This window comes from Condylostylus longicornis, unplaced genomic scaffold (genome assembly GCF_029603195.1).
Source record: "Condylostylus longicornis isolate FDR11 unplaced genomic scaffold, ASM2960319v2 ptg000081l, whole genome shotgun sequence".
In the NCBI taxonomy this organism is placed as follows: Eukaryota; Metazoa; Arthropoda; class Insecta; order Diptera; family Dolichopodidae; genus Condylostylus; species Condylostylus longicornis.
In genome coordinates this window covers 3,310,119-3,320,911 of record NW_026578049.1, presented here as the reverse complement: position 1 = coordinate 3,320,911, position 10,793 = coordinate 3,310,119, and the positions used below count along the sequence as shown (strand labels likewise).

General features: G+C 22.5%; 1 non-coding gene across 1 annotated transcript; it reads left to right on the top strand.

The window, feature by feature from the left end:
• Positions 1 to 4,099: 4,099 nt before the first annotated feature.
• On the top strand, positions 4,100 to 4,174 carry Trnas-aga (transfer RNA serine (anticodon AGA)). The gene has a single exon. It is a non-coding gene; the product is annotated as a tRNA-Ser (tRNA).
• Positions 4,175 to 10,793: the final 6,619 nt, after the last annotated feature.

Below are 10,793 nucleotides of genomic sequence, written 5' to 3'. Positions count from 1 at the left end.
CTTGAAATTTTTGAAATATTTCGAAATTGAAACCAATAAAATATCTCGATTTAAATGTAGAAAGAATTTGACTATTATTGGTGTTAAGTTAATGTTTAAGTATAGAAATGTTTTTAGTGAATTGAATTGATTGGATAGACTATAATCATAATATAGAAATTTATTAAATATAGACTTCCCCCCTATATTGCAGCCCATAACTACTCGTAAATTATAAATTCGGAATAAATTGTATAAAAAAAAAATTAATTCCAATATGAACTGAAAATTCAGGAAAAGAAAAATGTTCGTGATATTTTTGATATTCAGAATACACTTTAGATGACACGAATCACAAATCTTCAAACTAAAGAATTCATCACATGAAGTCAACATGAAGCTAAATTAATCCTATTTTAAATTCATCCAATTTTACATATATTGTTAAAGCATTAATATCCGCACATAAATAGCATAAACAAATGGGTACTTATTATTATGTAGTTAGAATTTAAAATAATTGAGAATATTACGCATAGATCACAGAACACAATAAGCATATTTATTTAAATGAATAAATTTCAAAAAAAATGTTCTCTCTTAATATTCTTGACGCTTCTTAAAAAAATATTTTTGTGTATGATTTATAAATCATTTCACATAACATAATTTAAGTGCATGCATACGGAAGTCATGAGATTGTTCATGAGAAAATTACCATATAGTCATTTAATATTAATCTCGTTTTTTAAAAAATACGGTAAATATAGTAGCACATATAAAATATATTTTAAAAAATATTGAAAATGAATATTTAATTTTTTATCCTTAACATTTTTTTCTTATATAAATTCAAATATTTTTCTACACGAATATTAAAACATTAGCATTGCTTCCGTGTTCTTGTAAGTGAAACATTGAAGAAACTTAAAAATAAAAAGTGTTTAAATAATTTTGGAAATATGTTGTTCTGTTTTTGATAAATTTACAAGAAGCGTTATGAATTATTATTGTGGAATTTCAAACTGAATTTAAATAAAAAGAAAAAAATATTTCCAAAGGTTCTCAAATTTATCAAAATTTTTAATAATTTCTGCGGTCTATAATCAAATTTTTGAATTAAATTACTCTTCTGTTCTGAAATTTTACAAAAAATCTTATTTATATGTTGAATTAAACATTTTTCTAGCAATGAAATCTCTTTTAAATTTTGTTCAAATTATATTTGAATAAAAATTTTTATAGCCCATATCTTACAGGGAACAAAGCTCTTAAGAAACTCAAAATATTATTTAGTAGCTTTATCATTTATACAGAGTATATGTAAATTCTTTGGCTTTAAAGAAAGATCGATAATCGAGGTAAAATATAATTCGAGTAATTTAAATTGAAAATTTAGATTTATAACCTTCGGAATTCGACGCACGGTATATGAATCGAATTTTGCCAGGATGGAAATAATTTGTAGTTATTTTTGAGGATTTAAAGTATAAATTGATTTTCAACAAAAATTTTCGAAATACTCGTATATTAAAATTTAATTTTAAGAACAAAAAATTTTTCGAAATCAACTTCGAAACTTAATGTAATTCTTACAAATCTTACATTTGAATCTTAACACCTTTTTTCATTAACAAATTGTAAGAATATTAATGTTTTGTATTAATGTTTTGTAATTAATCTTTTGTCAATCTCGTCTTCTATTAAGTTGCTAATTATAAGAATAATTAGCACAGTTATGAATACACAAAATATATGAAATTTAAGGATGTTCCATCTGAGCAACTCAATTTTCGTCAAAATTAGTTAGCCCCCCTTTGTCCATTTACCTATTCAATTCAAATATGCAATAAAAAACAGAACAGCTAAACTTGAGTTGAAAAGTTTTTGTGTTTCTTTCAGAAACTTTTTATTTTTTATCCCAAAATTAATAACAAAAAAAAAAGGATATTTTTCATTTAAAATGTAGGCGTTGTATAGATAGAATAAAAGCATTACAATTATTATAAAAACTAAAAATTTTATTCCTTTTCGAAAATTATTGTGATTACATCAAATTTTGTTTTCCTTTTCATATTTTTTTTTTCGCCCACACTATTTCTTTATTTGGATTTAGATACATGAGAAATGGAAATTTCTTCACTTTGTGTTAAAATGCGTTCACAGTTTTTCATTTATTTTGAAATTCAAATACATCTAAGAATAGCTGTTTCCCCACCATTCACAATCCATTACTTAGTCTTATTTGTTCTACTACATTTTATATTCTTTCACTTTTGTTATTCAAAATCACATGAATACATGTATATTTATCGGTAATCCAATAATCCTTTAGGATTTTCTTTCTTACTATTTTTATAAATTTTTTTACTTTATTCTCATTTTCTAATTTTTATTGCTTTTTCATTTTGTATGACCCTATTTTTCGACCTTATTTATAATATAAAAAAAAATTGAATACAAATTTTATATATTGTGAACCTATATGTAGGTTCACAATAGCTAGTTCTGTTTATGAAATAAAAGGTTAAGGTCGTGTACTATTGAATTTGGATTTTTCCTTTTTTTTTTAGATTATATCATGGGTATGTTAATAAAATGGAAGATTTTATAGTGGAAATGATATGCAAAGTATGAGAAATTTGAATAAAAAAAAAAAACAAGGAACTTTTTATTATTTAAGAAGAATTTTTGTTTTTTTTTCTTTTCGAAAATGAAAATTGTGAACGATTCCTTTTTTTTTTTTTTGTGAAACGGTTATGAATTCAATTTATATTTGAGATTTCAATTTTATTTTATTTGATTTTAAAAAAATGAAAACGACCATAAAATGAAAATAAAGGTGAAGAAAAAAAAAGGAGAAAGAAGACAAGAATAGAATAAATGAAAAAGTGTAATAAAAAATGAACTTACCTTCGAATAAATATTAAAATAGTTGAAAGAATCCAAACTCATTTTAAAATCCTATTAAACATTATGATTTATTCAAGAATGAATTTAAAAATATTGGTGATACTCGTAAAATGAAATTCAAATAAGGTATCGGCATTTGAATATAAATTTTTTTTTTGATTAAATATAATCGATTCCGATAGCATGGAGGTTCTTCTAAGTTTATTATTTTTTATAAATGCATAAATTGAGTGAGCATATTATCTTTAATCTTAATTCATTGTAACAGATCTGGAATATTTTAATTGCCGATTGATGAGTTCAAAACATGAAATCAAATATTTTACACACCGAATTTTTAATAATTTTGTTAAATAAAATCTTAACTAATTTGGAAGTGTTATGTTCAGGCGCCAGTTTCATTATGATACAATATGGGAAGCCAAATTGAGTCGATATTCTCTAAAATATCTTTTTCAATTCATGATAGAAGAAATTCTGCTTTAATTTGGATAAAAATGTTTTAGACTTTCACTTTTCTTAATTATAAATTTTTTAATTGTATTTACTTTCAATTGACCGATGATATTTTTAGCATTGTAGCGTGAATTAGAAAACATTTTTTACATTTTGTTATGGGAAAATATTTAAATTCAATAATTTCATTACTTTCCTCTTATTTATGAAAAAAAAAGGCTTCCTATTATAGAACAATTGCGGGATAGAATTTATTTTTTTTTTTGAATAAATTACTTCACTATTTTTGTGCTGACTAAGTTTTCAAACAATTTAGACATTTTTTTTCTTCTGCTTTATTTTTGTTCTTTTTTGTACTTCTGACTTCCGATTATTCAACTCAATTAAATTGTTTAGGTCATATTTCATATTTTTTACTTTTTCCCCAACAACTTTTTATTTTGAATATATTTCCAGAAAAATTAAAAAAAAAAACAGTCGTTTTCTCTGCGCGTCCATCTACACTATCAGTAGACGGACGTCTAGTAAGAAAAATCTATCAGTAATAAATCTCGAACCCCCATGGGCAACTCCAAGAGTTGTGGTGTCTTAAAATCTTAAAAATGCAATTTTAATGGCAATTTATTGCATTGAAATCTTGAACATTTTTTAGATGTCGAAAATGCAGAAAATTAGAGTTTTCGAAATGTATTTAAAATACAGCAAATTTTCTTTTGCTATCAAAGGAACATTTCGTCGGCAAATTCTTCATACTCCTATAGCTCAGTTGGTAGAGCGTTCGCTTAGAAAGCGGAAGGTCACTGGTTCGATTCCAGTTCGAGGAGAAAAATTTTTTAATTTCTTTGATTACGTCATCCATATGTTCTGCAATTGTATTAAGAGGTTTCCATTAAGTTAATATTAATAGTTTAATAGGTACATTGCTTATTAATTAAAGAACTACATGTTGTATTAGTAATTCAATACTTAATTCATCTAATTAACCTTCGAATTCGGATGTTATGTTAATGCTTCTTTTGCATTTTATTGTCATCCTGAAAGTATGCAATATTTCCATAACTATTATTATGTTGCTATTTCGGATATTGATGAGAATAATCAGTAATTTGTTCAAGGGAAAATGTGCTACAATACAAATACACAATTGTTTTGATCCGAATTTATTAGATTTAAGTGTACTACAATTATTACCATATTTTTTTCTGTTTTGTTTACTAATTATTATTCATATTTTAATAATAATTATTCACAAAACAAAAAAATATGAAGTTTTTCAGTAAATTAAAGTAAGAGTAATGAAAATGTCACAACTGTTTTTTTTTTTTTACTTTTTTAAGCAATAAAAGGTAGAAGGAAATATAATAATGTACTTGAATACCAAGGATTTGATTTATTTGATAAAGAAAATTTTATTGATACAAGGAGAAATATCAGTTTTCAAGGTTATTTTCTATTTTTATTTGAAATTATAAATATTTATCAAGTAAGTCGAATAATTTTTTTTTTTAATTTGTTTTCTTTTACATTTTATATAAATATTTTTTTGTGTATATTTTATTTTTCAATTTTACTACAATATGAATATTTATGATTTAGAATATAAATACATACATATATATATAAATATATAACTACTCTTAAATTGATATCCTTGAATATTATATTTGTTCTTTTAATTGTTTTCTTCAGAAATTTTTCTTTCTCTTAATCAAATTTTGTAAAAGGTTCGATACAAATCACTGATTCGAATATACTTGCCATGTAAATCATAAAAATTCCTCTCCTGCCATAATTCTTTTTTTTTTTTAATAATATTCAAAATCTTGTAAATGCCACATTTATTTTCTGATTTACCTAATAATTTTCATTTTTGAAAATAATTTTAATATTTTAAATTTTAAAATTATTTTTGTCATCATTATCTTTTGACATAAGGCTACTTTAAAAATTCATGAAGAGCAGTTAACATCAAAAGAAAATTGAAACCGAAAAACAGAAAATATAAACAAAATTTTCCTTTCATATTTACTTAGAAAAGTGATTTTGAATTAATTCAAGAAGGATTTCAAATATTATATACAAAATTATACAATTTTTTCTTATATCAAAATTTTAAAGAATCATCAGGAATAAAAAACAAAATGATAAGGTAAAATTATTTTATTTCTTTAAGCCGCAATAAATGTTAAGGAAAAATTGAGTTTTTTTTTTTTTTTTTTGAAAATGTTTACTTACATATACAAGCCCCCTTTTGGAAATGTTATGCACGTTTGTTTATGAATAATATTAAATTGAACTTTTCAAATCGAAAAATCTCGAGATTTCAAATAATTTTCTTCTTGGAAGCATACTAAATTATTCTCGAAAATCGATTTAACAAACAACATTGTGGAGAACAAGAAATTTTGAAAGAGCGTTAATCGCTATAAAAGGACTCACGGAAAATTAAAGAATATTTAGAAAAATTTAAAAATTCAATGTCATACCAATTTTAAAAATTCGCATCTCTTATCTCTCAAAGTCAACCAAAAATCTAATACAAGACTGGAGCTTTATTTATTATACTATATTCCCAGTATATTTATGTATCAATCATTATGAATGTATGTATGCGGGCTCGTTTAAATATTTTCGGTATCAGCTGCACTTTTTGAGTACAAACAAATTTTAAGAATTAAGTGTATTATAAAGAAAGTGAAAGAAAGAAAAGAAAAACAAAAATTTAATTTAATTTTCCAAAAATTCTTTTTTAAAAATAATTTCCTCATAAATAAATTTCGATTTGAAAATTTTATTATAGAATGTAGGGTTGCTGTCAACTTTAATTTTTAAAGTTTTTCTTCTTTATTTTCCACTATTTTCAAGTCATTCAATTTTGAGTAAGGTAAAAAAGTAAAAATTTTTACGTTAAAAAACTTGTTATTATTAATTTAATTTTTAAACTTTAATAATTTTTATATTAAAATATAGAAAATGTAGAATTTTTTTAAAAAATGTTTGATTTTAATTTCAAAATTGAAGAATCTACATTTTTTAATTGCAAAAAAAAAAAAATTAAGAAAAGTTTATAAGCATTTAAATAGTATTTTAATTTTTTAAGTTGAACGATCAAATGAATATATTTATCCTGATGAAGCTGCGATTTTCAGATGGAACAAAGTATTAAAAAATTCAAATCTATATATGAAAGGTGACACGATTAGTTCGAACATAGAAGGCTCGAATTATTACGCCTATAAAACAAAATTAAATGTGAAGTTTATCTCTACTCCAAATCCAAAACTTCTTAAGCTAAGTAATTTCGTTTTTTTCTTAAAAATTAAAGTTCAAATGCCAAATCTAAATTTACTAATTGAAAAGCACTCATTTATGAAGGAGTATTTATTTTTTAAATAATTACGATATTAGAAATTCTTTTCATGTATTTAAAATTATTTATTAATTCACATACTAAATAATTTCTGCAAATGTACTCTAGTTGAAATTTTTTTAATTGTTATACACTGTGTTATAAACTGTTATATATTGTGTTATATAGTTGTTATATACAGTGTTATATACATACTGCGTAACTTCAACCAATATTTTCTTATATTACAACAAGATTTTCTTATATGATAAATGATTTCTCACATTGATATTAATTGTACACATCCGTGGATTTTTTAATATTTTTATTAATAAGTTTAATTTTATAATTAAAGCCAAAATAATCTATTTAATACAATAATAATAAAATTAATCTAATTAAAATTTATACTTTTAACAAAAACTGCTTAGATTAATTAATTATGTTTATTAGAAAATTTATTAAAAATTATATTAATTAAAAAAAATTGTGACTGAAATAAGATAATAAAAGTGTTATAACTTTATATAGGATAATAATTTAAAAAGGGGTAATTTATTAAGTTGTATTTTTTAATGTTATAGGATCCACATTTTCCAATTCCATCATTATCACCCCTAAATATTAATATGAGAAATGGAACATGATATATACATTGAATTTGCCCAAAACAACATTAATATATATATATCATGTACATATATATATTCATTCGCAAATATTATTATACATAAACATTTAAATATTTCTAAAGTTTATTATATCAAGAATAGTTAAAACAAGCTTATTAAATTATTTTCCTAACATAACATAATTTAAAAGAATATTGAAATTAAATTTTAAACATTTTAATATTATTATGATAATATGAAGTTATTATATTTGATGTTATTAAATATTTTTCACATATATGTAAATATAGTTTGTTTTTTAATAATAAATAAGGTTGCCGTTTACAATGAATCAAAATTTATAAATGTTAACATTGTTTGGTTGCGATGAAAGAAAGCGCTCTGAATAATTTTTCCTACAGTCATGCAAGAAAGTATGATGCATATTATTAGAATTGTTTTCTATTATCTGCATAGATGGCGAAAAATTTATGAAATGTTAGCGCACTTATGAAATTTTTTCATGTTCAACTCAACTTGCAATGTTTTTCTCCTGAGCTATTTTATGAAAAAAAATTTGAACACAGCATTAATTGTATGTGTAGCGTTGTGCTTTTTATGAAATGAATTAACAAATAGGCTATATATGACAATTTTTTATACGAACAAATTTTTACAGTAAAGTGTACAACGAAGAATCGTCGAACTATAATCATGAAATCAATTTGCAAATTGAACGCTATTTGAGTACTAATTAAACTTTGATATTTCATAGTAAAATCTTAAAGCTGCATTGCAATTGACAATATTTGGCAATTCTAAAAATTTTAAAAAATTTCAAAATTTTTTCATACATACGAGTATAATAACAAATTTCGCTAAAAATACGTAAAAATATTTCCACACGAGTGAAAATGCATATGAGATATTTCATAAATTTTCAATAAAATAATTTAATTTCAAACTAAAAGTCAGCAAAAAAGATGATAAAAACAAAAAAAAACAAAAAAAGAAAATTATATAAAGTTTTACGTGTTATAAATACTTTATATCCTTTGAGAAATTTTAAACATATACCAACATTCAAACGTGTTCGAAGAGAAAAAACAGAATAAAATTATTTTCTTCTTAAATCCGTCTTAAATTTATTTGCGCCTTCAAGTATAAGACTGCATGTTTTTTTTTTATTATTTGTTTCTCATGTTAATTTCTTATTATATTCATACCGTTATGTGCTTACATGTATGTAGGTTTCTGTGCAAATAATATATTTGTATACATACATTTGTGAATTCGTGTAGGTAAGTAAGAGTTATATAATCAAGGTTATAATAATAAATTGTTAAAGAAAAAATATATGCTTATTATACAAATTAAAAATTTTTTTTTTCTTTTTTTTTTAAATAAAAGTGCATTTTCTTGGCAAAACTAAAAATTTGTATTTAAAGTATTATCTAAGTTTATGTTTTGTAAAAAAACATAATTTATACTTTAAATTTACGATCTGTGCATTTCTTGTACTCAATTTTTCAAATTGTAAATATGAATAATTATAGCGTATATGAATATATGGGAGGCATTCACGAATTATAAAATAAAATAAATTTTCATACCGTTGCAGACTATTTTTGTAGATTCTATTTCTGAATATTTCTAGAAAAGAGAAAATCCTCTTTTCTCTGTGAAGAGCTGCTGAACTTTGCGGCATTTATATTAATACAACTTATACATTTGTAATTGAGTGTGCGTTATATATAGAGATTCTTGTCTCAATGAGCGTGATATTCAATTATTTTCGAAATATTTGACCCGATAATTAAAAACTAAATAAAGCAGTAATACTGGTATAGCAGTTACAAAATTTAATTTATTCCTAAAATATTTATGTAGCCTTTATTTTTACTTATTTTTAGTTTGTAATCATTACCCAATTTAATAAGTTTGCAAAGCAGCTTACAAGAAATGGTTTTAATTTGGAACACTGTTTCTAATTTTTCTATAAAATAAATTCAAACACATTGATATGGTATATTCTGTAGTAGCTTTTTTTATATTTCAAAATAATTACCATATGATCTAACAAATTTAATGAGCCCGCAAAAATTTACAATAAAATAATCCAGTTAAATATCTAGAACAATTGAAATCAGAAGGGTTCAGGTTTGCATTTATTAGACACAACGTTGAGGAAAAAAATCATTTCTATAAAATTTTGTGGATAATAGGTGTAAAATTAAAATATAGTAGCTTTCTTTCTAAAATATACTGATAATAGTAGCTTTCTATTCAAAATCATTCATCATCATATGTATATAAAGTGTTAAAATCTATAATACAAAATAACAAGTGAAGAAAAACATTTTTCAAAATTTAATATTAATGTTAATATTTACCCCATCTATAAATTACAAGATATTAATCGATTTCTCTATATATGGTCATCAATATTGCACATTATTAATTTATATTTTAATATTCTATATTTATATATAGTTTCGGAAATTCACTTATATGCATATATACACCCATATACTCTATATTCCTTAAAGAATTCTATAATAATAATAATTTTTTATAGAAAACGTGCCAATATTTTAATATATGTAACTATTGTTATAATATGTGTTATGAATACATCAACAAATACAAGGCATTGTTATACAATATATAATATGCTTATATTTTAATATATACATATATACATTTATTCAAATATATATATATATATATATGTATTTATCTATTTATAGTTGAATAGAATATTTTCAAATCGCATGAATAAAACCAATTAATTGAAAGTTTTTTTTTCCCAATATATATTTTCAACATTTTTCTTCCCTCATATGTAGTTTTCAACCATATATGTATGTATATACCCACTTAAGAATTTATTATGCATATTATATATTATAATGCCGATATATTTTTTCTTATTAAATTTGTTAACTTATATACCTTATTACATTTACCATGAATCTTTGTTTTTTAATATTAAATTATAATACTAATATATATACACGATATAACATCAACCCCTTGTGTTTTAGATTTTCATTACATGCATACATATTATATAATATTGACGTATATATTTATGCAGATATACGCATATTATATACCACAAAGCTCTAGCTATCCAATATTTACCTCTTTAAAAGGAAAAAAAATAGAAAAAAATATTAAGATTTATGTTGAAAAATGTATACATAATATTATATTTTTTTTATATACATACATTCTATTATAATTTATACATATATTAATTACATAATGAATAATATGTAGGCGTGTATACTATATAATATATATATATATATATATATACTTATATAGATACAATGTTGATTTTTATTTTATTAAATGTGAAGCGAAATCAAATTGAATTCATTAAAAATTAAGTGAAAAAGAATTGCATACGATTAGGCGATTCTATTATTACGATAAAGAATATTCGTGCTTCGTAGTGTACAGCGAGTATAATATAA